The following is a 21,687-nucleotide window of genomic DNA, read 5'->3' on the forward strand; positions in this document are numbered from 1 at the left end:
GGGACGTGCGTTGGGCTCTACGTCGGGACGTGCGTTGGACTCTACGTCGGGACACGCGTTGGGCTCTACGTCGGGACGCGCGTTGGGCTCTACGTCTGTAGTTAGCTAACTTTCAGCTCTACGTCGGGATGTGCGTTGGGCTCTACGTCTGTAGTTAGTTAACTTTCAGCTCTACATCGGGACGTGCGTTGGGCGCTACGTCGGGACGTGCGTTGGGCGCTACGTCGGGATTTAGCTTACTTTCAGCTCTACGTCGGGACGTGCGTTGGCCTCTACGTCGGGACGTGCGTTGGCCTCTAGGTCGGGACGTGCGTTGGCCTCTAGGTCGGGACGTGCGTTGGCCTCTAGGTCGGGACGTGCGTTGGCCTCTAGGTCGGGACGTGCGTTGGCCTCTACGTCGGGACGTGCGTTGGCCTCTACGTCGGGATTTAGCTTACTTTCAGCTCTACGTCGGGACGTGCGTTGGGCGCTATGTCGGGACGTGCGTTGGGCACTACGTTGGGATTTAGCTTACTTACAGCTCTACGTCGGGACGTGCGGTGGGCTCTACGTCGGGACGTGCGGTGGGCTCTACGTCGGGACGTGCGGTGGGCTCTACGTCGGGACGTGCGTTGGGCTCTACGTCGGGATTTAGCTTACTTTCAGCTCTACGTCGGGACGTACGTTGGCCTCTACGTCGGGACGTGCGTTGGGCTCTACGTCGGGATTTAGCTTACTTTCAGCTCTACGTCGGGACGTGCGTTGGCCTCTACGTCGGGACGTGCGTTGGCCTTTACATCGGGATTTAGCTTACTTTCAGCACTACGTCGGGACGTGTGTTGGGCTCTACTTCGGGATTTAGCTTACTTTCAGCTCTACGTCGGGACGTGCGTTGGGCTCTACGTCGGGACGTGCGTTGGGCTCTACGTCTGTAGTTAGCTAACTTTCAGCTCTACGTCGGGACGTGCGTCGGGCTCTACGTCGGGACGTGCGTTGGGCTCTACGTCGGGACGTGCGTTGGGCTCTACGTCGGGATTTAGCTTACTTTCAGCTCTACGTCGGGACGTGCGTTGGGCTCTACGTCGGGACGTGCGTTGTCCTCTACGTCGGGACGTGCGTTGGCCTCTAAGTCAGGACGTGCGTTGGCCTCTACGTCGGGACGTGCGTTGGCCTCTACGTCGGGATTTAACTTACTTTCAGCTCTACGTCGGGACGTGCGTTGGGCGCTACGTCGGGACGTGCGTTGGCCTCTACGTCGGGTCGTGCGTTGGGCTCTACGTCGGGACGTGCGTTGGGCTCTACGTCTGTAGTTAGCTAACTTTCTGCTCTACGTCGGGACGTGCGTTGGGCTCTACGTCTGTAGTTAGCTAACTTTCAGCTCTACGTCGGGACGTGCGTTGGGCGCTACGTCTAGATGTGCGTTGGGCTCTACGTCGGGACGTGCGTTGGGCTCTACGTCGGGACGTGCGTTGGGCTCTACGTCGGGATTTAGCTTACTTTCAGCTCTACGTCGGGACGTACGTTGGGCTCTACGTCGGGACGTGCGTTGAGCTCTACGTCGGGACACACGTTGGGCTCTACGTCGGGACGCGCGTTGGACTCTACGTCTGTAGTTTGCTAACTTTCAGCTCTACGTCGGGACGCGCGTTGAGCTCTTCATCTGTAGTTAGCTAACTTTCACCTCTACGTCGGGACGTGCGTTGGGCTCTACGTCTGTAGTTAGCTAACTTTCAGCTCTACGTCGGGACGTGCGTTGGGCGCTACGTCGGGACGTGCGTTGGGCGCTACGTCGGGATTTAGCTTACTTTCAGCTCTACGTCGGGACGTGCGTTGGGCTCTACGTCGGGACGTGCGTTGGGCTCTACGTCGGGACGTGCGTTGGGCTCTACGTCGGGACGTGCGTTGGGCTCTACGTCGGGATTTAGCTTACTTTCAGCTCTACGTCGCGACGTGCGTTGGGCTCTACGTCGGGACGTGCGCTGGCCTCTACGTCGGGACGTGCGCTGACCTCTACGTCGGGACGTGCGTTGGCCTGTACGTCGGGACGTGCGTTGGCCTCTACGTCTGTAGTTAGCTAACTTTCAGCTCTACGTCGGGACGTGCGTTGGGCTCTACGTCGGGATTTAGCTTACTTTCAGCTCTACGTCGGGACGTGCGTTGGGCTCTACGTCGGGACGTGCGTTGGGCTCTACGTCTGTAGTTAGCTAACTTCAAGCTCTACGTCGGGACGTGCGTTGGGCTCTATGTCGGGACGTGCGTTGGGCTCTACGTCGGGACGTGCGTTGGGCTCTACGTCAGGATTTAGCGAACTTTCAGCTCTACGTCGGGACATGCGTTGGGCTCTACGTCGGGACATGCGTTGGGCTCTACGTCGGGATTTAGCTTACTTTCAGCTCTACGTTGGGACGTGCGTTGGCCTCTACGTCGGGATTTAGCTTACTTTCAGCTCTACGTCGGGACGTGTGTTGGGCGCTACTTCGGGACGTGCGTTGGGCGCTACGTCGGGATTTAGCTTACTTTCAGCTCTATGTCGGGCCGTGCGTTGCGCTCTACGTCGGGACGTGCGTTGCGCTCTACGTCGGGACGTGCGTTGGGCTCTACGTCGGGACGTGCATTGGGCTCTACGTCGGGATTTAGCTTACTTTCAGCTCTACGTCGGGACCTGCGTTGGCCTCTACGTTGGGCCGTGCGTTGGGCTCTACGTCGGGATTTAGCTTACTTTCAGCTCTACGTCGGGACGTGCGTTGGCCTCTACGTCGGGACGTGCGTTGGCCTCTACGTTGGGATTTAGCTTACTTTCAGCTCTACGTCGGGACGTCCGTTGGCCTCTACGTCGGGATTTAGCTTACTTTCAGCTCTATGTCGGGCCGTGCGTTGCGCTCTACGTCAGGACGTGCGTTGGACTCTACGTCGGGACACGCGTTGGGCTCTACGTCGGGACGCGCGTTGGGCTCTACGTCTGTAGTTAGCTAACTTTCAGCTCTACGTCGGGATGTGCGTTGGGCTCTACGTCTGTAGTTAGTTAACTTTCAGCTCTACATCGGGACGTGCGTTGGGCGCTACGTCGGGACGTGCGTTGGGCGCTACGTCGGGATTTAGCTTACTTTCAGCTCTACGTCGGGACGTGCGTTGGCCTCTACGTCGGGACGTGCGTTGGCCTCTAGGTCGGGACGTGCGTTGGCCTCTAGGTCGGGACGTGCGTTGGCCTCTACGTCGGGACGTGCGTTGGCCTCTACGTCGGTATTTAGCTTACTTTCAGCTCTACGTCGGGACGTGCGTTGGGCGCTATGTCGGGACGTGCGTTGGGCACTACGTTGGGATTTAGCTTACTTACAGCTCTACGTCGGGACGTGCGGTGGGCTCTACGTCGGGACGTGCGGTGGGCTCTACGTCGGGACGTGCGTTGGGCTCTACGTCGGGATTTAGCTTACTTTCAGCTCTACGTCGGGACGTACGTTGGCCTCTACGTCGGGACGTGCGTTGGGCTCTACGTCGGGATTTAGCTTACTTTCAGCTCTACGTCGGGACGTGCGTTGGCCTCTACGTCGGGACGTGCGTTGGCCTTTACATCGGGATTTAGCTTACTTTCAGCACTACGTCGGGACGTGTGTTGGGCTCTACTTCGGGATTTAGCTTACTTTCAGCTCTACGTCGGGACGTGCGTTGGGCTCTACGTCGGGACGTGCGTTGGGCTCTACGTCTGTAGTTAGCTAACTTTCAGCTCTACGTCGGGACGTGCGTCGGGCTCTACGTCGGGACGTGCGTTGGGCTCTACGTCGGGACGTGCGTTGGGCTCTACGTCGGGATTTAGCTTACTTTCAGCTCTACGTCGGGACGTGCGTTGGGCTCTACGTCGGGACGTGCGTTGTCCTCTACGTCGGGACGTGCGTTGTCCTCTACGTCGGGACGTGCGTTGGCCTCTAAGTCAGGACGTGCGTTGGCCTCTACGTCGGGACGTGCGTTGGCCTCTACGTCGGGATTTAACTTACTTTCAGCTCTACGTCGGGACGTGCGTTGGGCGCTACGTCGGGACGTGCGTTGGCCTCTACGTCGGGTCGTGCGTTGGGCTCTACGTCGGGACGTGCTTTGGGCTCTACGTCTGTAGTTAGCTAACTTTCTGCTCTACGTCGGGACGTGCGTTGGGCTCTACGTCTGTAGTTAGCTAACTTTCAGCTCTACGTCGGGACGTGCGTTGGGCGCTACGTCTAGATGTGCGTTGGGCTCTACGTCGGGACGTGCGTTGGGCTCTACGTCGGGACGTGCGTTGGGCTCTACGTCGGGATTTAGCTTACTTTCAGCTCTACGTCGGGACGTACGTTGGGCTCTACGTCGGGACGTGCGTTGAGCTCTACGTCGGGACACACGTTGGGCTCTACATCGGGACGCGCGTTGAGCTCTTCGTCTGTAGTTAGCTAACTTTCACCTCTACGTCGGGACGTGCGTTGGGCTCTACGTCTGTAGTTAGCTAACTTTCAGCTCTACGTCGGGACGTGCGTTGGGCGCTACGTCGGGACGTGCGTTGGGCGCTACGTCGGGATTTAGCTTACTTTCAGCTCTACGTCGGGACGTGCGTTGGGCTCTACGTCGGGACGTGCGTTGGGCTCTACGTCGGGACGTGCGTTGGGCTCTACGTCGGGACGTGCGTTGGGCTCTACGTCGGGATTTAGCTTACTTTCAGCTCTACGTCGCGACGTGCGTTGGGCTCTACGTCGGGACGTGCGCTGGCCTCTACGTCGGGACGTGCGCTGGCCTCTACGTCGGGACGTGCGTTGGGCTCTACGTCGGGACGTGCGTTGGCCTCTACGTCTGTAGTTAGCTAACTTTCAGCTCTACGTCGGGACGTGCGTTGGGCTCTACGTCGGGATTTAGCTTACTTTCAGCTCTACGTCGGGACGTGCGTTGGGCTCTACGTCGGGACGTGCGTTGGGCTCTACGTCTGTAGTTAGCTAACTTCAAGCTCTACGTCGGGACGTGCGTTGGGCTCTATGTCGGGACGTGCGTTGGGCTCTACGTCGGGACGTGCGTTGGGCTCTACGTCAGGATTTAGCGAACTTTCAGCTCTACGTCGGGACATGCGTTGGGCTCTACGTCGGGACATGCGTTGGGCTCTACGTCGGGATTTAGCTTACTTTCAGCTCTACGTTGGGACGTGCGTTGGCCTCTACGTCGGGATTTAGCTTACTTTCAGCTCTACGTCGGGACGTGTGTTGGGCGCTACTTCGGGACGTGCGTTGGGCGCTACGTCGGGATTTAGCTTACTTTCAGCTCTATGTCGGGCCGTGCGTTGGGCTCTATGTCGGGCCGTGCGTTGCGCTCTACGTCGGGACGTGCGTTGGGCTCTACGTCGGGACGTGCATTGGGCTCTACGTCGGGATTTAGCTTACTTTCAGCTCTACGTCGGGACCTGCGTTGGCCTCTACGTTGGGCCGTGCGTTGGGCTCTACGTCGGGATTTAGCTTACTTTCAGCTCTACGTCGGGACGTGCGTTGGCCTCTACGTCGGGACGTGCGTTGGCCTCTACGTTGGGATTTAGCTTACTTTCAGCTCTACGTCGGGACGTCCGTTGGCCTCTACGTCGGGATTTAGCTTACTTTCAGCTCTACGTCGGGACGTGCGTTGGGCTCTACGTCGGGACATGCGTTGTGCTCTACGTCGGGACGTGCGTTGGGCTCTACGTCGGGATTTAGCTAACTTTCAGCTCTACGTCGGGACGTGCGTTGGGCTCTACGTCGGGACGTGCGTTGGGCTCTACGTCGGGATTTAGCTTACTTTCAGCTCTATGTCGGGACGTGCGTTGGGCTCTACGTCGGGACGTACGTTGGGCTCTACGTCGGGACGTGCGTTGGGCTCTACGTCGGGATTTAGCTTACTTTCAGCCCTACGTCGGGACGTGCGTTGGGCGCTACGTCGGGACGTGCGTTGGGCGCTACGTCGGGACGTGCGTTGGGCGCTACGTCGGGACGTGTGTTGGGCGCTGCTTCGGGAAGTGCGTTGGGCGCTACGTCGGGATTTAGCTTACTTTCAGCTCTACATCGGGACGTGCGTTGGGCTCTACGTCGGGACGTGCGTTGGGCTCTACGTCGGGACATGCGTTGGGCTCTACGTCGGGACATGCGTTGGGCTCTACGTCGGGATTTAGCTTACTTTCAGCTCTACGTCGGGACGTGCGTTGGCCTCTACGTCGGGACGTGCGTTGGCCTCTACGTCGGGATTTAGCTTACTTTCAGCTCTACGTCGGGACGTGCGTTGGCCTCTACGTCGGGACGTGCGTTGGCCTCTACGTTGGGATTTAGCTTACTTTCAGCTCTACGTCGGGACGTGCGTTGGGCTCTACATCGGGACGTGCGTTGGACTCTACGTCGGGACACGCGTTGGGCTCTACATCGGGACGCGCGTTGGGCTCTACGTCTGTAGTTAGCTAACTTTCAGCTCTACGTCGGGATGTGCGTTGGGCTCTACGTCTGTAGTTAGTTAACTTTCAGCTCTACATCGGGACGTGCGTTGGGCTCTACGTCGGGACGTGCGTTGGGCTCTACGTAGGGATTTAGCTTACTTTAAGCTCTACGTCGGGACGTGCGTTGGGCTCTACGTCGGGACGTGCGCTGGCCTCTACGTCGGGACGTGCGCTGGCCTCTACGTCGGGACGTGCGCTGGCTTCTACGTCGGGACGTGCGATGGCCTCTACGTCGGGATTTAGCTTACTTTCAGCTCTACGTCGGGACGTGCCTTGGCCTGTACGTCGGGACGTGCGTTGGGCTCTACGTCGGGATTTAGCTTACTTTCAGCTCTACGTCGGGACGTGCGTTGGGCTCTACGTCGGGACGTGCGTTGGCCTCTACGTTGGGATTTAGCTTACTTTCAGCTCTACGTCGGGACGTCCGTTGGCCTCTACGTCGGGATTTAGCTTACTTTCAGCTCTACGTCGGGACGTGCGTTGGGCTCTACGTCGGGACATGCGTTGTGCTCTACGTCGGGACGTGCGTTGGGCTCTACGTCGGGATTTAGCTAACTTTCAGCTCTACGTCGGGACGTGCGTTGGGCTCTACGTCGGGACGTGCGTTGGGCTCTACGTCGGGATTTAGCTTACTTTCAGCTCTACGTCGGGACGTGCGTTGGGCTCTACGTCGGGACGTACGTTGGGCTCTACGTCGGGATTTAGCTTACTTTCAGCTCTACGTCGGGACGTGCGTTGGGCTCTACGTCGGGATTTAGCTTACTTTCAGGTCTACGTCGGGACGTGCGTTGGGCTCTACGTCGGGACATGCTTTGGGATATACGTCGGGACGTGCGCTGGGCTCTAAGTCGGGACGTGCGTTGGGCTCTACGTCGGGACGTGCGTTGGGCTCTACGTCTGTAGTTAGCTAACATTCAGCTCTACGTCGGGATTTGCGTTGGGCTCTACGTTGGGACTTTCGTTGGGCTCTACGTCGGGACTTGCGTTGGGCTCTACGTCGGGACGTGCGTTGGGCTCTACATCTGTAGTTAGCTAACTTTCAGCTCTACGTCGGGACGTGCGTTGGGCTCTACGTCTGTAGTTAGCTAAGTTTCAGCTCTACGTCGGGACGTGCGTTTGGCGCTACGTCGGGACGTGCGTTGGGCTCTACGTCGGGACGTGCGTTGGGCTCTACGTCGGGACGTGCGTTGGCCTCTACGTCTGGATTTAGCTTACTTTCAGCTCTACGTCGGGACGTGCGGTGGGCGCCACGTCGGGACGTGCGTTGGGCGCTACGTCGGGACGTGTGTTGGGCGCTGCTTCGGGAAGTGCGTTGGGCGCTACGTCGGGATTTAGCTTACTTTCAGCTCTACATCGGGACGTGCGTTGGGCTCTACGTCGGGACGTGCGTTGGGCTCTACGTCGGGACGTGCGTTGGGCTCTACGTCGGGACATGCGTTGGCCTCTACGTCGGGACATGCGTTGGCCTCTACGTCGGGATTTAGCTTACTTTCAGCTCTACGTCGGGACGTGCGTTGGCCTCTACGTCGGGACGTGCGTTGGCCTCTACGTCGGGATTTAGCTTACTTTCAACTCTACGTCGGGACGTGCGTTGGCCTCTACGTCGGGACGTGCGTTGGCCTCTACGTTGGGATTTAGCTTACTTTCAGCTCTACGTCGGGACGTGCGTTTGGCTCTACGTCGGGACGTGCGTTGGACTCTACGTCGGGACACGCGTTGGGCTCTACGTCGGGACGCGCGTTGGGCTCTACGTCTGTAGTTAGCTAACTTTCAGCTCTACGTCGGGATGTGCGTTGGGCTCTACGTCTGTAGTTAGTTAACTTTCAGCTCTACATCGGGACGTGCGTTGGGCGCTACGTCGGGACGTGCGTTGGGCGCTACGTCGGGATTTAGCTTACTTTCAGCTCTACGTCGGGACGTGCATTGGGCTATACGTCGGGACGTGCGTTGGGCTCTACGTAGGGATTTAGCTTACTTTAAGCTCTACGTCGGGACGTGCGTTGGGCTCTACGTCGGGACGTGCGCTGGCCTCTACGTCGGGACGTGCGCTGGCTTCTACGTCGGGACGTGCGTTGGCCTCTACGTCGGGATTTAGCTTACTTTCAGCTCTACGTCGGGACGTGCCTTGGCCTGTACGTCGGGACTTGCGTTGGGCTCTACGTCGGGATTTAGCTTACTTTCAGCTCTACGTCGGGACGTGCGTTGGGCTCTACGTCGGGACGTGCGTTGGGCTCTACGTCGGGACGTGCGTTGGGCTCTACGTCTGTAGTTAGCTAACTTTCAGCTCTACGTCGGGACGTGCGTTGGGCTCTACGTCGGGACGTGCGTTGGGCTCTACGTCGGGACGTGCGTTGGGCTCTATGTCGGGACGTGCGTTGGGCTCTTCGTCGGGATTTAGCTAACTTTCAGCTCTACATCGGGACGTGCGTTGGGCTCTACATCGGGACGTGCGTTCGCCTCTACGTCGCGATTTAGCTTACTTTCAGCTCTATGTTGGGACGTGCGTTCGCCTCTACGTCGGGATTTAGCTTACTTTCAGCTCTACGTCGGGACGTGCGTTATGCTCTACGTCGGGACGTGCGTTGGGCTCTACGTCGGGACGTGCGTTGGGCTCTACATCTGTAGTTAGCTAACTTTCAGCTCTACGTCGGGACGTGCGTTGGGCTCTATGTCTGTAGTTAGCTAATTTCAGCTCTACGTCGGGACGTGCGTTGGGCTCTACGTCTGTAGTTAGCTAACTTTCAGCTCTACGTCGGGACGTGCGTTGGGCGCTACGTCGGGACGTGCGTTGGGCTGTACGTCGGGACGTGCGTTGGGCTCTACGTCGGGACGTGCGTTGGGCTCTACGTCGGGATTTAGCTTACTTTCAGCTCTACGTCGGGACGTGCGTTGGCCTCTACATCGGGACGTGCTTTGGCCTCTACGTCGGGACGTGCGTTGGCCTCTACGTCGGGACGTGCGTTGGCCTCTACGTCGGGATTTAGCTTACTTTCAGCTCTACGTCGGGACGTGCGTTGGGCGCTACGTCGGGACGTGCGTTGGGCGCTAGTTCGGGACGTGCGTTGGGCGCTACGTCGGGATTTAGCTTACTTTCAGCTCTACGTCGGGACGTGCGTTGGGCTCTACGTCGGGACGTGCGTTGGACTCTACGTCGGGACGTGCGTTGGCCTCTACGTCGGGATTTAGCTTACTTTCAGCTCTACGTCGGGACGTGCGTTGGCCTCTACGTCGGGACGTGCGTTGGCCTCTACGTCGGGATTTAGCTTACTTTCAGCTCTACGTCGGGACGTGCGTTGGCCTCTACGTCGGGACGTGCGTTGGCCTCTATGTCGGGATTTAGCTTACTTTCAGCTCTACGTCGGGACGTGCGTTGGCCTCTACGTCGGGATTTAGCTTACTTTCAGCTCTACGTCGGGACGTGCGTTGGGCTCTACGTAGGGACGTGCGTTGGGCTCTACGTCGGGAAGTGTGTTGGGCTCTACGTCGGGATTTAGCTTACTTTAAGCTCTACGTCGGGACGTGCGCTGGCCTCTACGTCGGGACGTGCGCTGGCCTCTACGTCGGGACGTCCGCTGGCCTCTACGTCGGGACGTGCGCTGGCCTCTACGTCGGGACGTGCGTTGGCCTTAACGTCGGGACATGCTTTGGGCTCTACGTCGGGACGTGCGTTGGGCTCTACGTCGGGATTTAGCTTACTTTCAGCTCTACGTCGGGACGTGCGTTGGGCTCTACGTCGGGACGTGCGTTGGGCTCTACGTCGGGACGTGCGTTGGCCTCTACGTCGGGATTTAGCTTACTTTCAGCTCTACGTCGGGACGTGCGTTGGGCGCTACGTCGGGACGTGCGTTGGGCGCTACGTCGGGACGTGTGTTGGGCGCTACTTCGGGACGTGCGTTGGGCGCTACGTCGGGATTTAGCTTACTTTCAGCTCTACGTCGGGACGTGCGTTGGGCTCTATGTCGGGACGTGCGTTGGGCTCTACGTCGGGACGTGCGTTGGGCTCTACGTCGGGAGGTGCGTTGGGCTCTACGTCGGGATTTAGCTTACTTTCAGCTCTACGTCGGGACGTGCGTTGGCCTCTACGTCGGGACGTGCGTTGGCCTCTACGTCAGGATTTAGCTTACTTTCAGCTCTACGTCGGGACGTGCGTTTGGCTCTACGTCGGGACGTGCGTTGGGCGCTACGTCGGGATTTAACTTACTTTCAGCTCTACGTCGGGACGTGCGTTGGGCTCTACGTCGGGACATGCGTTGGGCTCTACGTCGGGATGTGCGTTGGTCTCTAGGTCTGTAGTTAGCTAACTTTCAGCTCTACGTCGGGACGTGCGTTGGGCTCTACGTCGGGACGTGCGTTGGGCTCTACGTCGGGACGTGCGTTGGCCTCTACGTCGGGACGTGCGTTGGGCTCTACGTCGGGATTTAGCTTGCTTTCAGCTCTACGTCGGGACGTGCGTTGGGCTCTACGTCGGGACGTGCGTTGGGCTCTACGTCGGGACGTGCGTTGGGCTCTACGTCGGGACGTGCGTTGGGCTCTACGTCGGGATTTAGCTTACTTTCAGCTCTACGTCGGGACGTGCGTTGGCCTCTACGTCGGGACGTGCGTTGGCCTCTACGTCGGGATTTAGCTTACTTTCAGCTCTACGTCGGGACGTGCGTTGGGCTCTACGTCGGGACGTGCGTTGGGCGCTACGTCGGGATTTAACTTACTTTCAGCTCTACGTCGGGACGTGCGTTGGGCTCTACGTCGGGACATGCGTTGGGCTCTACGTCGGGACGTGCGTTGGTCTCTACGTCTGTAGTTAGCTAACTTTCAGCTCTACGTCGGGACGTGCGTTGGGCTCTACGTCGGGACGTGCGTTGGGCTCTACGTCGGGACGTGCGTTGGGCTCTACGTCGGGACGTGCGTTGGGCTCTACGTCGGGATTTAGCTTGCTTTCAGCTCTACGTCGGGACGTGTGTTGGGCTCTACGTCGGGACGTGCGTTGGGCTCTACGTCGGGATTTAGCTTACTTTCAGGTCTACGTCGGGATGTGCGTTGGGCTCTACGTCGGGACATGCTTTTGGATATACGTCGGGACGTGCGCTGGGCTCTACGTCGGGACGTGCTTTGGGCTCTACGTCGGGACGTGCGTTGGGCTCTACGTCTGTAGTTAGCTAACTTTCAGCTCTACGTCGGGACGTGCGTTGGGCTCTACGTTGGGATTTTCGTTGGGCTCTACGTTGGGACGTGCGTTGGGCTCTACGTCGGGACGTGCGTTGGGCTCTACATCTGTAGTTAGCTAACTTTCAGCTCTACGTCGGGACGTGCGTTGGGCTCTACGTCTGTAGTTAGCTAACTTTCAGCTCTACGTCGGGACGGGCGTTGGGCTCTACGTCGGGACGTGCGTTGGGCTCTACGTCGGGATTTATCTTACTTTCAGCTCTACGTCGGGACGTGCGTTGGGCTCTACGTCGGGACGTGCGTTGAGCTCTACGTCGGGACGTGCGTTGGCCTCTACGTCGGGATTTAGCTTACTTTCAGCTCTACGTCGGGACGTGCGTTGGGCTCTCTATGTCGGGACGTGCGGTGGGCTCTACGTTGGGACGTGCGTTGGGCTCTACGTCGGGACGTGCGTTGGGCTCTACGTCGGGACGTGCGTTGGGCTCTACGTCGGGACCTGCGTTGGGCTCTACGTCGGGACCTGCGTTGGGCTCTACGTCGGGATTTAGCTTACTTTCAGGTCTACGTCGGGACATGCGTTGGCCTCTACGTCGGGACGTGCATTGGGCTCTACGTCGGGATTTAGCTTACTTTCAGCTCTACGTCGGGACGTGTGTTGGGCTCTACGTCGGGATTTAACTTACTTTCAGCTCTACGTCGGGACGTGCGTTGGCCTCTACGTCGGGACGTGCGTTGGCCTCTACGTCGGTATTTAGCTTACTTTCAGCTCTACGTCGGGACGTGCGTTGGCCTCTACGTCGGGACGTGCGTTGGCCTCTACGTCGGGATTTAGCCTACTTTCAGCTCTACGTCGGGACGTGTGTTGGGCTCTACGTCGGGATTTAGCTTACTTTTAGCTCTACGTCGGGACGTGCGTTGGGCTCTACGTCGGGACGTGCGTTGGGCTCTACGTCGGGACGTGCGTTGGGCTCTACGTCGGGACGTGCGTTGGGCTCTACGTCTGTAGTTAGCTAACTTTCAGCTCTACGTCGGGACGTGCGTTGGGCTCTACGTCGGGATTTAGCTTACTTTAAGCTCTACGTCGGGACGTGCGTTGGGCTCTACGTCGGGACGTGCGTTGGGCTCTACGTCGGGACGTGCGTTGGGCTCTACGTCGGGACGTGCGTTGGGCTCTACGTCTGTAGTTAGCTAACTTTCAGCTCTACGTCGGGACGTGCGTTGGGCTCTACGTCGGGATTTAGCTTACTTTAAGCTCTACGTCGGGACGTGCGTTGGGCTCTACGTCGGGACGTGCGCTGGCCTCTACGTCGGGACGTGCGCTGGCCTCTACGTCGGGACGTGCGCTGGCCTCTACGTCGGCACGTGCGCTGGCCTCTACGTCGGGACGTGCGTTGGCCTTAACGTCGGGATTTAGCTTACTTTCAGCTCTACGTCGGGACGTGTGTTGGGCTCTACGTCGGGATTTAGCTTACTTTCAGCTCTACGTCGGGACGAGCGTTGGCCTCTACGTCGGGACGTGCGTTGGCCTCTACGTCGGTATTTAGCTTACTTTCAGCTCTACGTCGGGACGTGCGTTGGCCTCTACGTCGGGACGTGCGTTGGCCTCTACGTCGGGATTTAGCTTACTTACAGCTCTACGTCGGGACGTGCGTTGGGCTCTACGTGGGGATTTAGCTTACTTTCAGCTCTACGTCGGGACGTGCGTTGGGCTCTACGTCGGGACGTGCATTGGGCTCTACGTCGGGACGTGCGTTGGGCTCTACGTCTGTAGTTAGCTAACTTTCAGCTCTACGTCGGGACGTGCGTTGGGCTCTACGTCGGGACGTGCGTTGGGCTCTACGTCGGGATTTAGCTTACTTTCAGCTCTATGTTGGGACTTGCGTTGGGCTCTACGTCGGGATTTAGCTTACTTTCAGCTCTACGTCGGGACGTGCGTTGGGCTCTACGTCTGTAGTTAGCTAATTTCAGCTCTACGTCGGGACGTGCGTTGGGCTCTACGTCTGTAATTAGCTAACTTTCAGCTCTACGTCGGGACGTGCGTTGGGCGCTACGTCGGGACGTGTGTTGGGCTCTACGTCGGGACGTGCGTTGGGCTCTACGTCGGGATTTAGCTTACTTTCAGCTCTACGTCGGGACGTGCGTTGGCCTCTACGTCGGGACGTGCGTTGGCCTCTACGTCGGGATTTAGCATACTTTCAGCTCTAAGTCGGGACGTGCGTTGGGTGCTACGTCGGGACGTGCGTTGGGCGCTACTTCGGGACGTGCGTTGGGCGCTACGTCGGGATTTAGCTTACTTTCAGCTTTATGTTGGGACGTGCGTTGGCCTCTACGTCGGGATTTAGCTTACTTTCAGCTCTACGTCGGGACGTGCGTTGGGCTCTACGTCGGGACGTGCGTTGGGCTCTACGTCGGGACGTGCGTTGGGCTCTACATCTGTAGTTAGCTAACTTTCAGCTCTACGTCGGGACGTGCGTTGGGCTCTACGTCTGTAGTTAGCTAACTTTCAGCTCTATGTCGGGACGTGCGTTGGGCGCTACGTCGGGACGTGCGTTGGGCTCTACGTCGCGACGTGCGTTGGGCTCTACGTCGGGATTTAGCTTACTTTCAGCTCTACGTCGGGACGTGCGTTGGGCGCTACGTCGGGACGTGCGTTGTCCTCTACGTCGGGACGTGCGTTGGCCTCTAAGTCGGGACGTGCGTTGGCCTCTACTTCGGGACGTGCGTTGGCCTCTACGTCGGGATTTAGCTTACTTTCAGCTCTACGTCGGGACGTGCGTTGGGCGCTACATCGGGACGTGCGTTGGGCGCTACTTCGGGATGTGCGTTGGGCGCTACGTCGGGATTTAGCTTACTTTCAGCTCTACGTCGGGACGTGCGTTGGGCTCTACGTCGGGACGTGCGTTGGGCTCTACGTCGGGACGTGCGTTGGGCTCTACGTCGGGACGTGCGTTGGGCTCTACGTCGGGATTTAGCTTACTTTCAGCTCTACGTCGGGACGTGCGTTGGCCTCTACATCGGGACGTGCTTTGGCCTCTACGTCGGGACGTGCGTTGGCCTCTACGTCGGGACGTGCGTTGGGCTCTATGTCGGGACGTGCGTTGGGCTCTACGTCGGGACGTGCGTTGGGCTCTACGTCGGGAGGTGCGTTGGGCTCTACGTCGGGATTTAGCTTACTTTCAGCTCTACGTCGGGACGTGCGTTGGCCTCTACGTCGGGACGTGCGTTGGCCTCTACGTCAGGATTTAGCTTACTTTCAGCTCTACGTCGGGACGTGCGTTTGGCTCTACGTCGGGACGTGCGTTGGGCGCTACGTCGGGATTTAACTTACTTTCAGCTCTACGTCGGGACGTGCGTTGGGCTCTACGTCGGGACATGCGTTGGGCTCTACGTCGGGATGTGCGTTGGTCTCTAGGTCTGTAGTTAGCTAACTTTCAGCTCTACGTCGGGACGTGCGTTGGGCTCTACGTCGGGACGTGCGTTGGGCTCTACGTCGGGACGTGCGTTGGCCTCTACGTCGGGACGTGCGTTGGGCTCTACGTCGGGATTTAGCTTGCTTTCAGCTCTACGTCGGGACGTGCGTTGGGCTCTACGTCGGGACGTGCGTTGGGCTCTACGTCGGGACGTGCGTTGGGCTCTACGTCGGGACGTGCGTTGGGCTCTACGTCGGGATTTAGCTTACTTTCAGCTCTACGTCGGGACGTGCGTTGGCCTCTACGTCGGGACGTGCGTTGGCCTCTACGTCGGGATTTAGCTTACTTTCAGCTCTACGTCGGGACGTGCGTTGGGCTCTACGTCGGGACGTGCGTTGGGCGCTACGTCGGGATTTAACTTACTTTCAGCTCTACGTCGGGACGTGCGTTGGGCTCTACGTCGGGACATGCGTTGGGCTCTACGTCGGGACGTGCGTTGGTCTCTACGTCTGTAGTTAGCTAACTTTCAGCTCTACGTCGGGACGTGCGTTGGGCTCTACGTCGGGACGTGCGTTGGGCTCTACGTCGGGACGTGCGTTGGGCTCTACGTCGGGACGTGCGTTGGGCTCTACGTCGGGATTTAGCTTGCTTTCAGCTCTACGTCGGGACGTGTGTTGGGCTCTACGTCGGGACGTGCGTTGGGCTCTACGTCGGGATTTAGCTTACTTTCAGGTCTACGTCGGGATGTGCGTTGGGCTCTACGTCGGGACATGCTTTTGGATATACGTCGGGACGTGCGCTGGGCTCTACGTCGGGACGTGCTTTGGGCTCTACGTCGGGACGTGCGTTGGGCTCTACGTCTGTAGTTAGCTAACTTTCAGCTCTACGTCGGGACGTGCGTTGGGCTCTACGTTGGGATTTTCGTTGGGCTCTACGTTGGGACGTGCGTTGGGCTCTACGTCGGGACGTGCGTTGGGCTCTACATCTGTAGTTAGCTAACTTTCAGCTCTACGTCGGGACGTGCGTTGGGCTCTACGTCTGTAGTTAGCTAACTTTCAGCTCTACGTCGGGACGGGCGTTGGGCTCTACGTCGGGACGTGCGTTGGGCTCTACGTCGGGATTTATCTTACTTTCAGCTCTACGTCGGGACGTGCGTTGGGCTCTACGTCGGGACGTGCGTTGAGCTCTACGTCGGGACGTGCGTTGGCCTCTACGTCGGGATTTAGCTTACTTTCAGCTCTACGTCGGGACGTGCGTTGGGCGCTACGTCGGGACGTGCGTTGGGCGCTACGTCGGGATTTAGCTTACTTTCAGCTCTATGTCGGGACGTGCGTTGGGCTCTCTATGTCGGGACGTGCGGTGGGCTCTACGTTGGGACGTGCGTTGGGCTCTACGTCGGGACGTGCGTTGGGCTCTACGTCGGGACGTGCGTTGGGCTCTACGTCGGGACCTGCGTTGGGCTCTACGTCGGGACCTGCGTTGGGCTCTACGTCGGGACCTGCGTTGGGCTCTACGTCGGGATTTAGCTTACTTTCAGGTCTACGTCGGGACATGCGTTGGCCTCTACGTCGGGACGTGCATTGGGCTCTACGTCGGGATTTAGCTTACTTTCAGCTCTACGTCGGGACGTGTGTTGGGCTCTACGTCGGGATTTAACTTACTTTCAGCTCTACGTCGGGACGTGCGTTGGCCTCTACGTCGGGACGTGCGTTGGCCTCTACGTCGGTATTTAGCTTACTTTCAGCTCTACGTCGGGACGTGCGTGGGCCTCTACGTCGGGACGTGCGTTGGCCTCTACGTCGGGATTTAGCCTACTTTCAGCTCTACGTCGGGACGTGTGTTGGGCTCTACGTCGGGATTTAGCTTACTTTTAGCTCTACGTCGGGACGTGCGTTGGGCTCTACGTCGGGACGTGCGTTGGGCTCTACGTCGGGACGTGCGTTGGGCTCTACGTCGGGACGTGCGTTGGGCTCTACGTCTGTAGTTAGCTAACTTTCAGCTCTACGTCGGGACGTGCGTTGGGCTCTACGTCGGGATTTAGCTTACTTTAAGCTCTACGTCGGGACGTGCGTTGGGCTCTACGTCGGGACGTGCGTTGGGCTCTACGTCGGGACGTGCGTTGGGCTCTACGTCGGGATTTAGCTTACTTTCAGGTCTACGTCGGGACGTGCGTTGGGCTCTACGTCGGGACATGTTTTGGGATATACGTCGGGACGTGCGCTCGGCTCTACGTCGGGACGTGCGTTGGGCTCTACGTCGGGACGTGCGTTGGGCTCTACGTCGGGACGTGCGTTGGGCTTTACGTCTGTAGTTAGCTAACTTTCAGCTCTATGTCGATACGTGCGTTGGGCTCTATGTTGGGACTTTCGTTGGGCTCTACGTTGGGACGTGCGTTGGGCTCTACGTCGGGACGTGCTTTGGGCTCTACATCTGTAGTTAGCTAACTTTCAGCTCTACGTCGGGACGTGCGTTGGGCTCTACGTCGGTAGTTAGCTAACTTTCAGCTCTACGTCGGGACGTGCGTTGGGCTCTAGGTCGGGACGTGCGTTGGGCTCTACGTCGAGACGTGCGTTGGGCTCTACGTCGGGATTTAGCTTACTTTCAGCTCTACGTCGGGACGTGCGTTGGGCTCTACGTCGGGACGTGCGTTGGCCTCTACGTCGGGACGTGCGTTGGCCTCTACGTCGGGATTTAGCTTACTTTCAGCTCTACGTCGGGACGTGCGTTGGCCGCTACGTCGGGACATGCGTTGGGCGCTACTTCGGGACGTGCCTTGGGCGCTACGTCGGGATTTAGCTTACTTTCAGCTCTACGTCGGGACGTACGTTGGGCTCTCTATGTCGGGACGTGCGGTGGGCTCTACGTTGGGACGTGCGTTGGGTTCTACGTCGGGACGTGCGTTGGGCTCTACGTCGGGACCTGCGTTGGGCTCCACGTCGGGATTTAGCTTACTTTCAGGTCTACGTCGGGACGTGCGTTGGGCTCTACGTCGGGATGTGCGTTGGGCTCTACGTCGGGATTTAGCTTACTTTCAGCTCTACGTCGGGACGTGCGTTGGCCTCTACGTCGGGACGTGCGTTGGCCTCTAAGTCGGGATTTAGCTTACTTTCAGCTCTACGTCGGGACGTGTGTTGGGCTCTACGTCGGGATTTAGCTTACTTTCAACTCTACGTCGGGACGTGCGTTGGGCTCTACGTCGGGACGTGCGTTGGCCTCTACGTCGGGATTTAGCTTACTTTCAGCTGTACGTCGGGACGTGTGTTGGGCTCTACGTCGGGATTTACCTTACTTTCAGCTCTACGTCGGGACGTGTGTTGGGCTCTACGTCGGGACGTGCGTTGGGCTCTACGTCGGGATTTAGCTTACTTTCAGCTCTACGTCGGGACGTGCGTTGGCCTCTACGTCGGGACGTGCGTTGGCCCGTACGTCGGTATTTAGCTTACTTTCAGCTCTACGTCGGGACGTGCGTTGGCCTCTACGTCGGGACGTGCGTTGGCCTCTTCGTCGGGATTTAGCTTACTTTCAGGTCTACGTCGGGACGTGTGTTGGGCTCTACGTCGGGATTTAGCTTACTTTAAGCTCTACGTCGGGACGTGCGTTGGGCTCTACGTCGGGACGTGCGCTGGCCTCTACGTCGGGACGTGCGCTGGCCTCTACGTCGGGACGTGCGTTGGCCTTAACGTCGGGATTTAGCTTACTTTCAGCTCTACGTCGGGACGTGCCTTGGCCTGTACGTCGGGACGTGCGTTGGCCTCTACGTCGGGGTTTAGCTTACTTACAGCTCTACGTCGGGACGTGCATTGGGCTCTAAGTCGGGATTTAGCTTACTTTCAGCTCTACGTCGGGACGTGCGTTGGGCTCTACGTCGGGACGTGCGTTGGGCTCTACGTCGGGATTTAGCTAACTTTCAGCTCTACGTCGGGACGTGCGTTGGGCTCTACGTCGGGATTTAGCTTACTTTAAGCTCTACGTCGGGACGTGCGTTGGGCTCTACGTCGGGACGTGCGCTGGCCTCTACGTCGGGACGTGCGCTGGCCTCTACGTCGGGACGTGCGTTGGCCTTAACGTCGGGATTTAGCTTACTTTCAGCTCTACGTCGGGACGTGTGTTGGGCTCTACGTCGGGATTTAGCTTACTTTCAGCTCTACGTCGGGACGAGCGTTGGCCTCTACGTCGGGACGTGCGTTGGCCTCTACGTCGGTATTTAGCTTACTTTCAGCTCTACGTCGGGACGTGCGTTGGCCTCTACGTCGGGACGTGCGTTGGCCTCTACGTCGGGATTTAGCTTACTTACAGCTCTACGTCGGGACGTGCGTTGGGCTCTACGTGGGGATTTAGCTTACTTTCAGCTCTACGTCGGGACGTGCGTTGGGCTCTACGTCGGGACGTGCGTTGGGCTCTACGTCGGGACGTGCGTTGGGCTCTACGTCTGTAGTTAGCTAACTTTCAGCTCTACGTCGGGACGTGCGTTGGGCTCTACGTCGGGACGTGCGTTGGGCTCTACGTCGGGATTTAGCTTACTTTCAGCTCTATGTTGGGACTTGCGTTGGGCTCTACGTCGGGATTTAGCTTACTTTCAGCTCTACGTCGGGACGTGCGTTGGGCTCTACGTCTGTAGTTAGCTAATTTCAGCTCTACGTCGGGACGTGCGTTGGGCTCTACGTCTGTAATTAGCTAACTTTCAGCTCTACGTCGGGACGTGCGTTGTGCTCTACGTCGGGACGTGCGTTGGGCTCTACGTCGGGACGTGCGTTGGGCTCTACGTCGGGATTTAGCTTACTTTCAGCTCTACGTCGGGACGTGCGTTGGCCTCTACGTCGGGACGTGCGTTGGCCTCTACGTCGGGATTTAGCATACTTTCAGCTCTAAGTTGGGACGTGCGTTGGGTGCTACGTCGGGACGTGCGTTGGGCGCTACTTCGGGACGTGCGTTGGGCGCTACGTCGGGATTTAGCTTACTTTCAGCTTTATGTTGGGACGTGCGTTGGCCTCTACGTCGGGATTTAGCTTACTTTCAGCTCTACGTCGGGACGTGCGTTGGGCTCTACGTCGGGACGTGCGTTGGGCTCTACGTCGGGACGTGCGTTGGGCTCTACATCTGTAGTTAGCTAACTTTCAGCTCTACGTCGGGACGTGCGTTGGGCTCTACGTCTGTAGTTAGCTAATTTCAGCTCTACGTCGGGACGTGCGTTGGGCTCTACGTCTGTAGTTAGCTAACTTTCAGCTCTATGTCGGGACGTGCGTTGGGCGCTACGTCGGGACGTGCGTTGGGCTCTACGTCGCGACGTGCGTTGGGCTCTACGTCGGGATTTATCTTACTTTCAGCTCTACGTCGGGACGTGCGTTGGGCGCTACGTCGGGACGTGCGTTGTCCTCTACGTCGGGACGTGCGTTGGCCTCTAAGTCGGGACGTGCGTTGGCCTCTACTTCGGGACGTGCGTTGGCCTCTACGTCGGGATTTAGCTTACTTTCAGCTCTACGTCGGGACGTGCGTTGGGCGCTACATCGGGACGTGCGTTGGGCGCTACTTCGGGATGTGCGTTGGGCGCTACGTCGGGATTTAGCTTACTTTCAGCTCTACGTCGGGACGTGCGTTGGGCTCTACGTCGGGACGTGCGTTGGGCTCTACGTCGGGACGTGCGTTGGGCTCTACGTCGGGACGTGCGTTGGGCTCTACGTCGGGATTTAGCTTACTTTCAGCTCTACGTCGGGACGTGCGTTGGCCTCTACGTCGGGATTTAGCTTACTTTCAGCTCTACGTCGGGACGTGCGTTGGCCTCTACGTCGGGACGTGCGTTGGCCTCTACGTCGGGATTTATCTTACTTTCAGCTCTACGTCGGGACGTGTGTTGGGCTCTACGTCGGGATTTAGCTTACTTTCAGCTCTACGTCAGGACGTGCGTTGGGCTCTACGTCGGGACGTGCGTTGGGCTCTACGTCGGGACGTGCGTTGGGCTCTACGTCTGTAGTTAGCTAACTTTCAGCTCTACGTCGGGACGTGCGTTGGGCTCTACGTCGGGACGTGCGTTGGGCTCTACGTCGGGATTTAGCTTACTTTCAGCTCTACGTCGGGACGTGCGTTGGGCTCTACGTCGGGACGTGTGTTGGGCTCTACGTCGGGACGTGCGTTGGGCTCTACGTCTGTAGTTAGCTAACTTTCTGCTCTACGTCGGGACGTGCGTTGGGCTCTACGTTTGTAGTTAGCTAACTTTCAGCTCTATGTCGGGACGTGCGTTGGGCGCTACGTCGGGACTTGCGTTGGGCTCTACGTCGGGACGTGCGTTGGGCTCTACGTCGGGATTTAGTTTACTTTCAGCTCTACGTCGGGACGTGCGTTGGCCTCTACGTCGGGACGTGCGTTGGCCTCTACGTCGGGATTTAGTTTCTTTCAGCTCTACGTCGGGACGTGCGTTGGCCTCTACGTCGGGACGTGCGTTGGGCTCTACGTCGGGATTTAGCTTACTTTCAGCTCTACGTCGGGACGTGCGTTGGGCTCTACGTCGGGACATGCGTTGGGCTCTACGTCGGGACGTGCGTTGGTCTCTACGTCTGTAGTTAGCTAACTTTCAGCTCTACGCCGGGACGTGCGTTGGGCTCTACGTCGGGACGTGCGTTGGGCTCTACGTCGGGACGTGCGTTGGGCTCTACGTCGGGACGTGCGTTGGGCTCTACGTCGGGATTTAGC

This window comes from Leptosomus discolor, chromosome 24 (assembly GCF_034619465.1).
Source record: "Leptosomus discolor isolate bLepDis1 chromosome 24, bLepDis1.hap2, whole genome shotgun sequence".
Lineage (NCBI taxonomy): Eukaryota > Metazoa > Chordata > Aves > Leptosomiformes > Leptosomidae > Leptosomus > Leptosomus discolor.